Source organism: Triturus cristatus, chromosome 8, assembly GCF_964204655.1.
Source record: "Triturus cristatus chromosome 8, aTriCri1.1, whole genome shotgun sequence".
NCBI lineage: Eukaryota > Metazoa > Chordata > Amphibia > Caudata > Salamandridae > Triturus > Triturus cristatus.
Window position 1 is genome coordinate 865276041 of NC_140591.1, and position 10738 is coordinate 865286778.

Below are 10738 nucleotides of genomic sequence, written 5' to 3' on the forward strand. Positions count from 1 at the left end.
ACGCACCATAGTCCCGCCCTCCCCCCGAAACCCCCCCTCCCCTCCTTCTAACAGCACTTTTATGGTATGTTGCCCAGCCATTTCCCCCAGACCCTTCGGTACTTCTTGGGGCAACCCCTTGCCTGATAAAGAGTTTGTTCTTGTGCCGCACACCAGTCCACCCCGGTGCTCCATTTGGCCAGGCTAGGCGGCTGCGGCTGCTTCCACGCCGCTGCAATGTCACGCTTCGCTACCATTAAGGCCGTCATGAGGAATAGCTTCTCCGGGTGTGTGCCATCCAGGCCGTCAGTGATGCCTAGTAGGGTGTGTCTAGGGTCATGTGGCACCTCCAAGCCTAGGACCTCTGTGAGTTCGGTTTCTATGCCCCTCCAGTACCCCCCCAGTTCCGGGCAAGACCACACCATGTGAATGAAGTCTGCCGGCTCAGAGCCACAACGGGACAAGCTGCATCAGCGGAGAGGCCCGCACGGTGTAGTCGAGCCGGTGTGAGATAAGCGTTGTGCAGGTAGTAAATTTGGATAAGCCGCAGTTTGGCGGAAGCCGTCACCAGTCTGGGGGCCATAAGGGCATCCCGCCAGTCGGCCTCATCCAGGGGACCCACCCACCCCTCCCATCGTTCCTTAAGGCCCTCCAGGGATGTAGGGGTGCTGTTGATGAGGGAACGGTAGATCCTGGAAATGCCTCCCCTCCCCAGGTTACCCATCATGACGTGAGCCTCCGGGGGGCTGTGATCCGGCAGCCTAACGTCCAGTGGGGTGTAAGTGCGTATGGCGTGGCGTATTTGAAGGTATTTATAAAATTGGGATGAGTGGAGGGAGAAGCGCGCCTGCAGCTCGGAATAGGAGCACATACGCCCCACCCGCCAGACATCTCCCAGTTGGGAGATGCCGAGTAGATCCCACGATTTAAAGCCCTCTAGTTCCGCAACCTCCCGCAACCATGTCCCATGCCATAGGGGGGTGACGCGGGTCAGCTTCCCAGTCCACCGGGTGTGGCGGAGCGCCGCTCGCCAGGCCAGGAAGACTGCTTTAGTAATGTCTGGGCAGGAGGCAGGGATGGGGGCGCCGTACAGGCGGTCCTGAATACAGGAGAAACCTAGGGCCCCTAATTCCACCCTATAGGCTGGGTCGGACCATCCCCCCCCAAACCAGTCGTGGATGACCAGGAGACGGGTGGCCAGGTAGTAGAGGTAAAGATTGGACATGCCCAGACCCCCATCAAAGGTGGGCAGGCGGCATAACGATAGAGCCAACCGCGGCCTCCCACCACCCCAAAGAAATCTGGTCGCCATCCCCTCAAGCTCACGAAACCAAGGTCTTGGAAAGGATAGGGGAGTGTTTTGCAGCACATACAGGAACCGGGGAAGAATCATCATTTTGTAGTGGGCCACCCTCCCCAACGGATTGAGGGGTAGCGATTGCCATCTTGCCAGGTCCGCCTTGGCCTTCTTAACCAGAGGGGACACGTTAAGCGCCCAGCTCAGTTCCGGGAGAAGGGAGACCCAGATGCCCAGATATTTAAAGGACAACCGGCGGAGGGGAATAGTGTCCTGCCAGTCAAAACATTCCCGGGAGGGGTGCAAAGGCACCAGAACCGATTTCCGCGAGTTTAAATACAGGTCAGATGCTCGGCCAAAGCGGCCCAAGATGTACATTGCACGAGGTCCGGAGCGCACCGGATTTCCAAGGTACAGCAGGACGTCGTCCGCGTAGAGGGCGATTTTGTCAACCTCCATGCCCGGCCACTCCCAGCCCTGAAGGAAAGGGTCAGCTCTGATCAGGGCAGCAAGGGGTTCCATCGCGAGCGCGAAGAGAAGGAGCGACAGTGGGCACCCCTGCTGTGTCCCCCGGCCGATCCGGAATGGCCCCGACAGCGCCCCATTGACCAATACCCTGGCACGGGGCGTGCGTAGAGGACCCGAACCATTCCCAAGAACTTAGGGCCGAAACTCATGTGGGTCAAGACGTCAAACAAGTAGGCCCACCCCACAGAGTCGAAAGCTTTTTCGAAATCGGCGAGCAGGAGAGCGAGATATGGGGTTAAACAGTGGCGGTGAGCCAGGGCCATGTGGAGGCGGCGTAGGCAATGGCGAGTGCCCCGATCGGGCATAAAACCACATTGGTCCGGGTGGACCAGGCTCGATAAAAAGGGCAGGAGCCGTTGGGCCAGGACCGCCGCGTAGAGCTTGATGTCGGTGTTAATAAGAGAGATCGGCCGGTAAGCCGCTCTGTCAGTGGGTGGCGGCGTAGACTTGGGCAAAACCACAATCTTGGCTATGTCGGCTTCCGGGGGGAAGGAGCCGTTCTTAATCGCCTCAACAAAGAGATCTCGCAACCTCGGGACCAGGCTATCTTTATAGGCGGCATAGAATTCCTGAGGAAAGCCGTCGGGTCCCGGGGTCTTCCCAGCGGACGTACGCCCTATCGCTTCCCCAATTTCTTCAAGGGAAATGGGTGCCTCCAGGCTCTCCCAGTCTCCCGGCCTAAGCCGGTTGAGTCATACGTTACTAGTCGCGAGCAGAGTGGCCAGGGAAAGATCCGGTGCTCGGGCCGGTAAAGCCGAGAGTAAAACTGGGCGAATGCGTCCGCGATCGCCACAGAAGTGGACTGGTGCACGCCGTCGGAGTCGGCAATCGCCGGAATGATGCGTGATGCCCTGGGATAGGTGGCCAGGCGATTTAGCAACGCGCCATTCTTATCGCCCCATCCGTACACTCTCGCCAGCGAAGACTGCCAGAGAAGCTTGGCCGCGTCAAGCGAACGTTGACGAATCTCATCGCGAAGGAGCCGCAGCTGCCGAGCCCCGGCTGGGTCCCCGAGCTCGGAGAGAGATTGCTCCAGCCGCAGCGCCCGGGCCTCACAGGCGGTGAGCTGCTGCAGCTGCCTCTGGCGCTGCCGTACCACGTGCGCCTTGGCAGCGCCTCTGATGGTTGCCTTGCAGGCCTCCCAAAGGGTGCCCGCCGAGGAGACCGAACCCTCGTTGTTACAGTAGTACTGGGCCAGCTCGGTTCCCACCGCCTTACGAAGTGTCTTATCCTGGAGGAACCAAGCATTAAAGCGCCACATCTGACGAGCCGTGCGGGGTGGAGGGCCCAGACTCAGGAGGTCCAGAGAGTGATCCGAGAATCCTCTGGGGAGGATACGGACATCTTGGATGCCCACGCAATCAGCGGGGGAGACGAAGATCGCGTCAATACGTGCATGGGAGTGGTGGGCGGCCGAGGTGTGGGTGTATTGGCATGTGTGTGGATGCCAAGTCCTCCATGCGTCGCATAAGCCCTGAGCCTCTGCCCAACCCGCCAGCTGCCTTGCTCGCGCGGCGCGGGAATCTGAAATCGGTCCTGACGAGTCCAGCTGAGGGGCCGAGACGGCATTGAAATCTCCTCCAAGAACAGCAGTACCCAGAGGGAAGGCTGCCAGCAGAGACGCAGCGTGGGATAAAGCCTGCGACAACCCGGCGGGTGGCGCATAGAGCGACAGGAAGCTGACCGGCCTACCCTCGAGCGTGCCGCAAACGGCAATCCCCGTTCCGTGAGGGTCATGAGTTGCCTGTGTAAGGACAAAGGGAAGGGAGCGGCGCAGCAGGATGGCGACCCCTCGGGAACCGCGCGAGAACCGAGAGTGCCATACCCGATCATACCCATAGCGTGCCAGAAAGGGACATCTCTCACCGAGGAGGTGGGTTTCTTGAAGCATGAGCACGTCTACCCCTGCGCGCTGGGCATATTTAAGGACTGTGGTGCGCTTGAGCCTATCCAACAAGCCATTCACGTTCCAGGACAGGATGCGCAGCTGGGCCTTGGGGGCTAGGTCATCCATAGAAGCGGTGGAAGCGAGTCGCGCTGGGGGCGGAACGACCAGGGGGCGCCGGGAAGACACCAAGCGGCGCGAGTGCGCGGGGAGGGGACGGGGAGCCCATGATCCACAGAGACATGACGAATCCCATTCTGGGGGAAGCCAAGAAATGAAGGCGGAGGACGAGCGACAGCGGAGCGCGTGTCAGTGTCTGTATGGAGCCACGTGGTGGCACTCGCAGTGTGCTGCTGTGTGATAGGCCCAGAGAGAAGCAAACCCAAACTAAAATAAACACCCTCCCAAGGAGGAACAACCAACTAACACCCACCCCCGACCCCCGACCCCCCACTTCGAGAAAGGAAGGATCTGTCGCCCTAACATTAACTGACAACTACAAGGCCCCAAGCATGAGCGCTCGGGTGTAAAGAGCGTTGTGGACCCCTCCTGAAGTACGGATTTAAGTGTCGTGTCCTAGGTTGCTATGTAAGAGCGGGAGACCGCAGAGTTCGCTGCCGCCGCCGCGGGACCAGGTCGCCGCCCCCCCCTGTCAATGCAGAAAATGAAGAAAAGTCACATAGCAGGGCTGCGGGAGAGGTCGGAAAGGTCTATATGCGTGGTGAGGGGGGGTCGGAGACTGATCCGGCAGGGGCGATGGGTGGCGCTGAGATCCCCCAGCTGCATGAGAGGATGTCCCGGATGAGGCGGAGGAGTCTCTCGCTCCCCTCCCCGACACGCTCGCGGATCGTGTTCCAGCTGCCGCTGCGCCTCGGCGCCGCCGGGATTGCGTGCGCCTCCTGCGTCGCGGTCGCGGAAGCCCGGCTGCAGCTCGGTCCTGAAGCATATTGACGGGCGACACCCGCTCGGGCTGGCGCAAAGGTCTTTCTTCGGTGAGCCAGGTCCATGCTGCCCTAGGAGTGTCAAAAAATAGAGTCTTGCCCTGGAAAACAACGCGGAGGCGGGCCGGGAATTGAAGTTGGTAGCTGAGGCCCATGGAGCGCATCTTTTGCTTCACCTCCGTGTAAGAGCGGCGTTGTTCTTGGACCTCCCGGGTGTAATCCGGGAAGATCATGATGGTGTGGTTGTTAAAGGACAAGGGGCCTTTCACCCGCGCCTCCCGCAGAATAGCGTCTCTGTCTCTGAAGTTGAGGATCCTCAGAAGGAAGGGGCGCGGGGGGCCCCCACCGGAGGTTTGGCTGCCAATGACCGGTGCGCTCTCTCCACCACGAACCAGGTTGACAAGCTGGCCGCCGGCATCCAAGATTTGAACCAAGCGTCCAGGAAGTCATCTATTCGGCCAGACTCAACCCCCTCCGGAAAGCCCACCAGGCGAAGGTTGTTGCGGCGGGCTCGGTTTTCCGCGTCCTCCGCCCGCCGATGCAGCTCCTTGGAGTGGGTCGTAAGCTCCCGGACTTGGTCTTGTAGCTGGCGGATGTCATCCTCCACCGTCGAGATCCGTGATTCCGTCTCCGTGATGCGGGCCGTGGCGTTGCGGAGGTCCTGCCGCAGAAGCGTAACGTCCATCTTCACCTCCCCGACCATCCCCTCCAAGGACGTACGGGAGGCGCCGATGGCCTGCAAGATGACAGCCAGGTCTTTGTTTGGAGCCGGTGCCGCCTCTCCGCCCGCAGCCGGCGGGTCCAGGCTCGCAAATTGGTCGATTTTTGTTTGGTGGGACGTTGTCGCCGGCTTGGTGCCCCTGTCCTTGCCCATGGCGGCGTCCGGGGTGTATGCGCCGGTCCCGAGGCCCGGTACGGCGGACCGCTGCCGGCCACGCCCGCCAGCCAATTAGCCTTCCGGTGCAGGGCCAAGGATCAAAGGGTTGGGGAGAGAGGAAGGGTAGAGACACGTCTTACACCCAGTGGGGGGAGTCCAGGAGTCCGTCGGATGCGCCACGTCCCCGCGATGATCCGGGCCAGGCCTCTCTCTCACCTCGTGGCGGCCGCCCCGGCCCACACTCGCAGTCGTCGCCAGTTGAGGCGCAGCCCCAGGTCCGCCGCACCACTGCATCCCGTGCTGGGCCTGCAGGCTCGTCACGTGCGGTGGGACCACCCCGCACTCTCCCCCGGTCCCAGACCGACAGCAGGACCTCCTCAGGGGCAGGGCCAGGGCGCCTCCGCCCGGTCAGCAGCAGAGACGGAGGGCCCCCGTCCGGCCAGGATGGGCGAAATCCAGGGGGGGGGGGGAGGGGGCGCTCCCCCTCTCGCTGGCAGCAACTCCCAGCCGGTGGTGCAGGATGGGGGTGGGCTCCACCGTCAGCAAGGCCAGGCTCAACCTCACACGCCGGCCGCCGCTGCCTGTGCCCACGAAGCGCCTTCACTGTTGCGGCCACTCTCGAGGCCCGGCAGGAATCCGCCGCTCGGCCGAGCGCCCGGACAGAGGCTCCCCCGCCTGACACACAAGACAAGGTGGGGGAGACCAGGGGGGAGTCGTCTTCCCTCGCCGGCGTAAGCTCCCAACCGGCAGTGCAGATGAAGAATGGGCGCCAGGCACAGCAGGGCCAGATCCGGCCGCTCGCCCAGGCCAGCGCCACTCGGACCGGTCCACCCGCGTTGCAGGGCCACAGCAGGTCTTGGGCCTCCGCCTCGTGCCAGCTCCGGGGGCGCCCCACCAACCGTCACCCCCTCCAGCTCACTTGTGGTCCGTGGAGGGCAGGGGTCACCCCCTCGGGCTCCCGCGATGGGCGGCAGGCCGCTGCCAGCCACACGGCCTTCTCTGCCCCAGGGCGCCGCGGGACTCGCGTAGCTCTCAGTGCCCGCCTTGGATCCAGCCGGATGCGTCTCTCACGCCGGCGCGGCGAATGGGCCTCAGATCTCAGCCCCGGCCGCGGGAAATCGCCCAGAAACAGCACCGAGTGTACTGCAGCAGCTGCTCTGCGGATAGCAACCTCCGGATCGCTGCTAGGACGGCGGTGCACGGATTTAGGGCGGATGCGAGGGGTCAAGCATCAGGAGCCTCACATCGGTGCGGCCATCTTGGTTAGCGCCACCTAGCGCTCCGAAGAACAACTAAATGTTGAACAGAAAGAAATATATGTACAAGTGAGAGAAAAGATAGAACATGGTTTGTTACATGAAAAAAAAAGAATGTGTGTGTTCATCTTTTAAACCTCTTCTGATGTACATCAGTGGTCAAGCTGGGACATGCAAAAGTTTTTTAATTAAAGTTTTGACCAGTTATCTTCAAAAGACTACTGGTTTGCATTTGTTCTGTGGTAACAGCTCCAACTGGATTAGATGCACACAATGTTAAAGGAGTTACTTTGCATAGATTACTGATGTTACCAGTTGAGCATGATAATAAATTACAATATCAGAATTTGTCTGGAGAAGCTTCTCATGAAGTGTCAAGAGTGCTGAAGAAAATGAAACTTAATTATTGATGAGGTGAGCATGGTCTCAAACGTAATGCTTGCTTTTGTACACTTAAGATTGCAACAGGTATTAAAAACAGATTACGACGTTCTCTTTGGAGGAAAACATTTAATTATATTTGGAGATCTGCTACAACTAAACCCTGTAAAAGGAGAACCAGTGTTTAAAACTCTTCTACATGAAGACACAAAGAAATCTCTGGGAAGTATTGGAAATGTGAATCTGTGGTTAAATTTTGAATATAAAGAATATGCGACAAGCAAGAGATGAAGATTATGCAAATATTCTGAAAGATGTAAGAATTTGTGTTCTAAGCAAACATGGTAAAGAAGCTTTTCAAAGTCTTTTACTAAAGAACTTGTTTACAAATGAAAACATACCAGCAGAAGTAATGTACAAGAAAATGAAAGAAAAAAAGTCTGTAGTTTGCTTAATGCCTACAGTGGAAGAGGGTTATACATTTAAGAGAGCTTATGAAATTAGAAAATCAAGAAATAGTTCACATTGAAGCTATTGATAAAATCGAGCATCAAGGAATAACAATTCTTTCAGAAAAACTACAGACTAAATTGGATTCTCTGGAAAAGTCTGTATCAAAAACTGCTGGCTTAGAAAAAAATGTAGATGTATGTTTAAACTGTCGGGTAATTTTGAGACGTAATCTGAATGTAGAAGAAGGTTTAGTGAATGGAGCAATGGGGAGAGTTGTTGATTTTGTGAAATATCAAAATAGAAATGGAATTGAATTTTTGAAAGTTACATTTGATCAGATTACAGAGATAAGACAGATTGCGCGTTGTTCTGTACGTTTTTTGCTTGTAAAAGACTTGTATGTTCGTAGAGAGCAGTTTCCTTTCTGTTTAGCATATGCAATAACTATTCATAAATCTCAAGGTTTAAGTGTAGCTAATGCTTTGGTAAATGTAGGAAGAACTGTGTTTAAAGAGGGACTGGTATATGTTACATTATCTCGAGTTAGAACGTTGTCTGGTTTGTATTTAATTTATTTTGATGAGAACAAGGTTAGTGCTGATGTTAATTGTGTAAGAGAATATAATCGTTTGAGAAGGCTTCATGCTCCAAGTTTAGGTGACTATCCTATTTATGAGAAACGTGTTGTGTGTTCAAAACGCAAACATGTTGAAGAATCAACTATAGTTGGGAAGCAGAAACAAAATCAAGAGAAAAAAAGATGTAAAGAAACAGAAAATACCAACAAGTGATGATGTTGTCGGATACCAATTAGAAAATGCTTCTGGTGTCAACTGCTATGGTAATGTTATTCTAAACGTTATATTTTATCTTGAAGATGTTTATGGTGAAATTATGGAAAGTCAGGAAAAAAGATTATGTTCGGCACTTTATACTTCATTTCAAGAATTGAGAACTGATAGAAGTAAGATCCATTCTGCTTCTGGTATTTGCCAACTGTTGGATACATGTACTGGATCTTTAATGTTCAGTGCTAATATACAACAAGATGTACAAGAATTTCTGATGGTTATGCTTGGAGTACTAGAAGATGAAGGAATTCAGATTGAGAGTTTATTTGGACTCCGTTACAAATGGGAACATAAATGTGAACAGTGTTCATTAACTTCAAGCACTATAGTTGACAGAGAACAATTTCTATATTTGACAATACCTGACTGCAAATCTGTACCATTTTCCAAATTAGTAAAAGAAGCTGATCACGAGATGATCTTTTCTCGTTGTAAATCAACAATGCTATCTACATTATGCCTACAAAGATATGGAAAATATTTTATTATAATGCTGCAACGCTGTAGACCAAATGGAAGAAAAGTGGAAAACAAAATTAAAAAATGTGTTGCTAGTCAAGTATCTATTTCTGGAAGAACTTTTGCAACAGTTGCTATTGTTTTCCATGCTGGAAGTACTACCGCAAGTGGACATTATACAGTTTATTTAAAGTGTAATAATGGTTGGAGTCACTGCAACAATACACACTTGGAAATGAAACCGAGATTGCCTTATGAATTACCCAACTCATACTTGATATTTCTGAAATAAAGATTTTAGATACATCATTCAGCCTAGTGGGAAGGTGTAAAGATACTTTAAGGAATTTATACTGGATGATTTCAAAGCGAAATTTTGGATCCATTATTTGGCGTATTGCAAAATGTGAACAGAAACTACAAAGTAAAGGTAAAGTTTTGAAGACTGGAAATAGTATTGGATGTGTTATTTGTGTTGATTTTGTATTATATTTGCGAGAATTAGGGATTTTTTTTTAACAATCTAGTTAATTGTTTTTTTTCCCCTGCTGTTTATGATGAATCTACACTGACATCACTGTGAATAGTGAAGTTAAGTAGAAGCTGATGACAGCAAATAAAGGGAGAAACATTGTTTTCTGAATGTTAAATTATTTTGTATTATTTAAAAACTCAGTGTAATTTGTGAAATATATTACATTACATAGCAGTTTTGCAGTTTATTTTATGTAGTTGAAAAGTTACAAAAAACAGTACTAATGACAAATAGCACAATAGTAGTTCGATATTTAAAAATCCTTTTACATACGTTTTAGTTAGGAATTAGCATTTAAAAAACCTTGGAAATTCACTGAAAAAACCATAGGTTTCAGGGACGTTATAGTTAGGAATTAGCATTTAAAAAACCTTAGAAATTCACTGAAAAAACCATAGGTTTCAGAGACGTTAGTTGTTCATTTGACTAATTTAAAACCAGAGAAATTCGCCCGTTATAGTTAGTTGAGCTGACTATAACTCGCGCGCCCGCAATGCACTGGTGATGACGTCACATATTACATCACTCATGACATGGTCAGTGACATTACTCATGACATCAACGATGACATTCAGTGAAGAAGAAAAACAAAAAAATATATATATATTATATATATATATATATATATTCACTTAAAAAAACCATAGGCTTCACACATGTTATAGTTAGGTGGATATTTCACTCGTAAAAAACCAATGAAATTCCCCCGTTATAGTTAGTTGAGATAACTATAACTCGCGCGCCCGCAATCCACTGCTCATGACGTCACATATTACATCACTCATGACATGGTCCGTGGCATCACTCATGACATCACTGATGACATCATCCTTGTGATAGAGTGGCAGTCGCGCGAGTTATAGTTATATGAACTAACTATAACGGGGGAATTTCATTGGTTTTTTACGAGTGAAATATCCACCTAACTATAACATGTGTGAAACCTATGGTTTTTTTAAGTGAATTTGCAAGGTTTTTTAAATGCTAATTCCTAACTATTCCTAACTATAACGTGTGTGAAACCTATTCTATTTTGAATAACTTTGGCGCCGGTTGACGAATGTTCGCGAAATTTTCAAAACTAATGGGGCGCTCCGCTCAGCTCCTACCCTGAAAGTCTCGGGGGAATTCGTCAAGCGGGGGCCGAGAAAAAAGGGGGGTCCCAAAACACGTTTTCCCCATGCATTTTCCCATGGGACCTTTAGTCGAAGGTACAGCCCGAACGGCTGAACAGAATTACTTGAAATTTGGCAGAGAGGTAGTCCTCAGGTCAGGGATGTGCCTTTTGCATATATG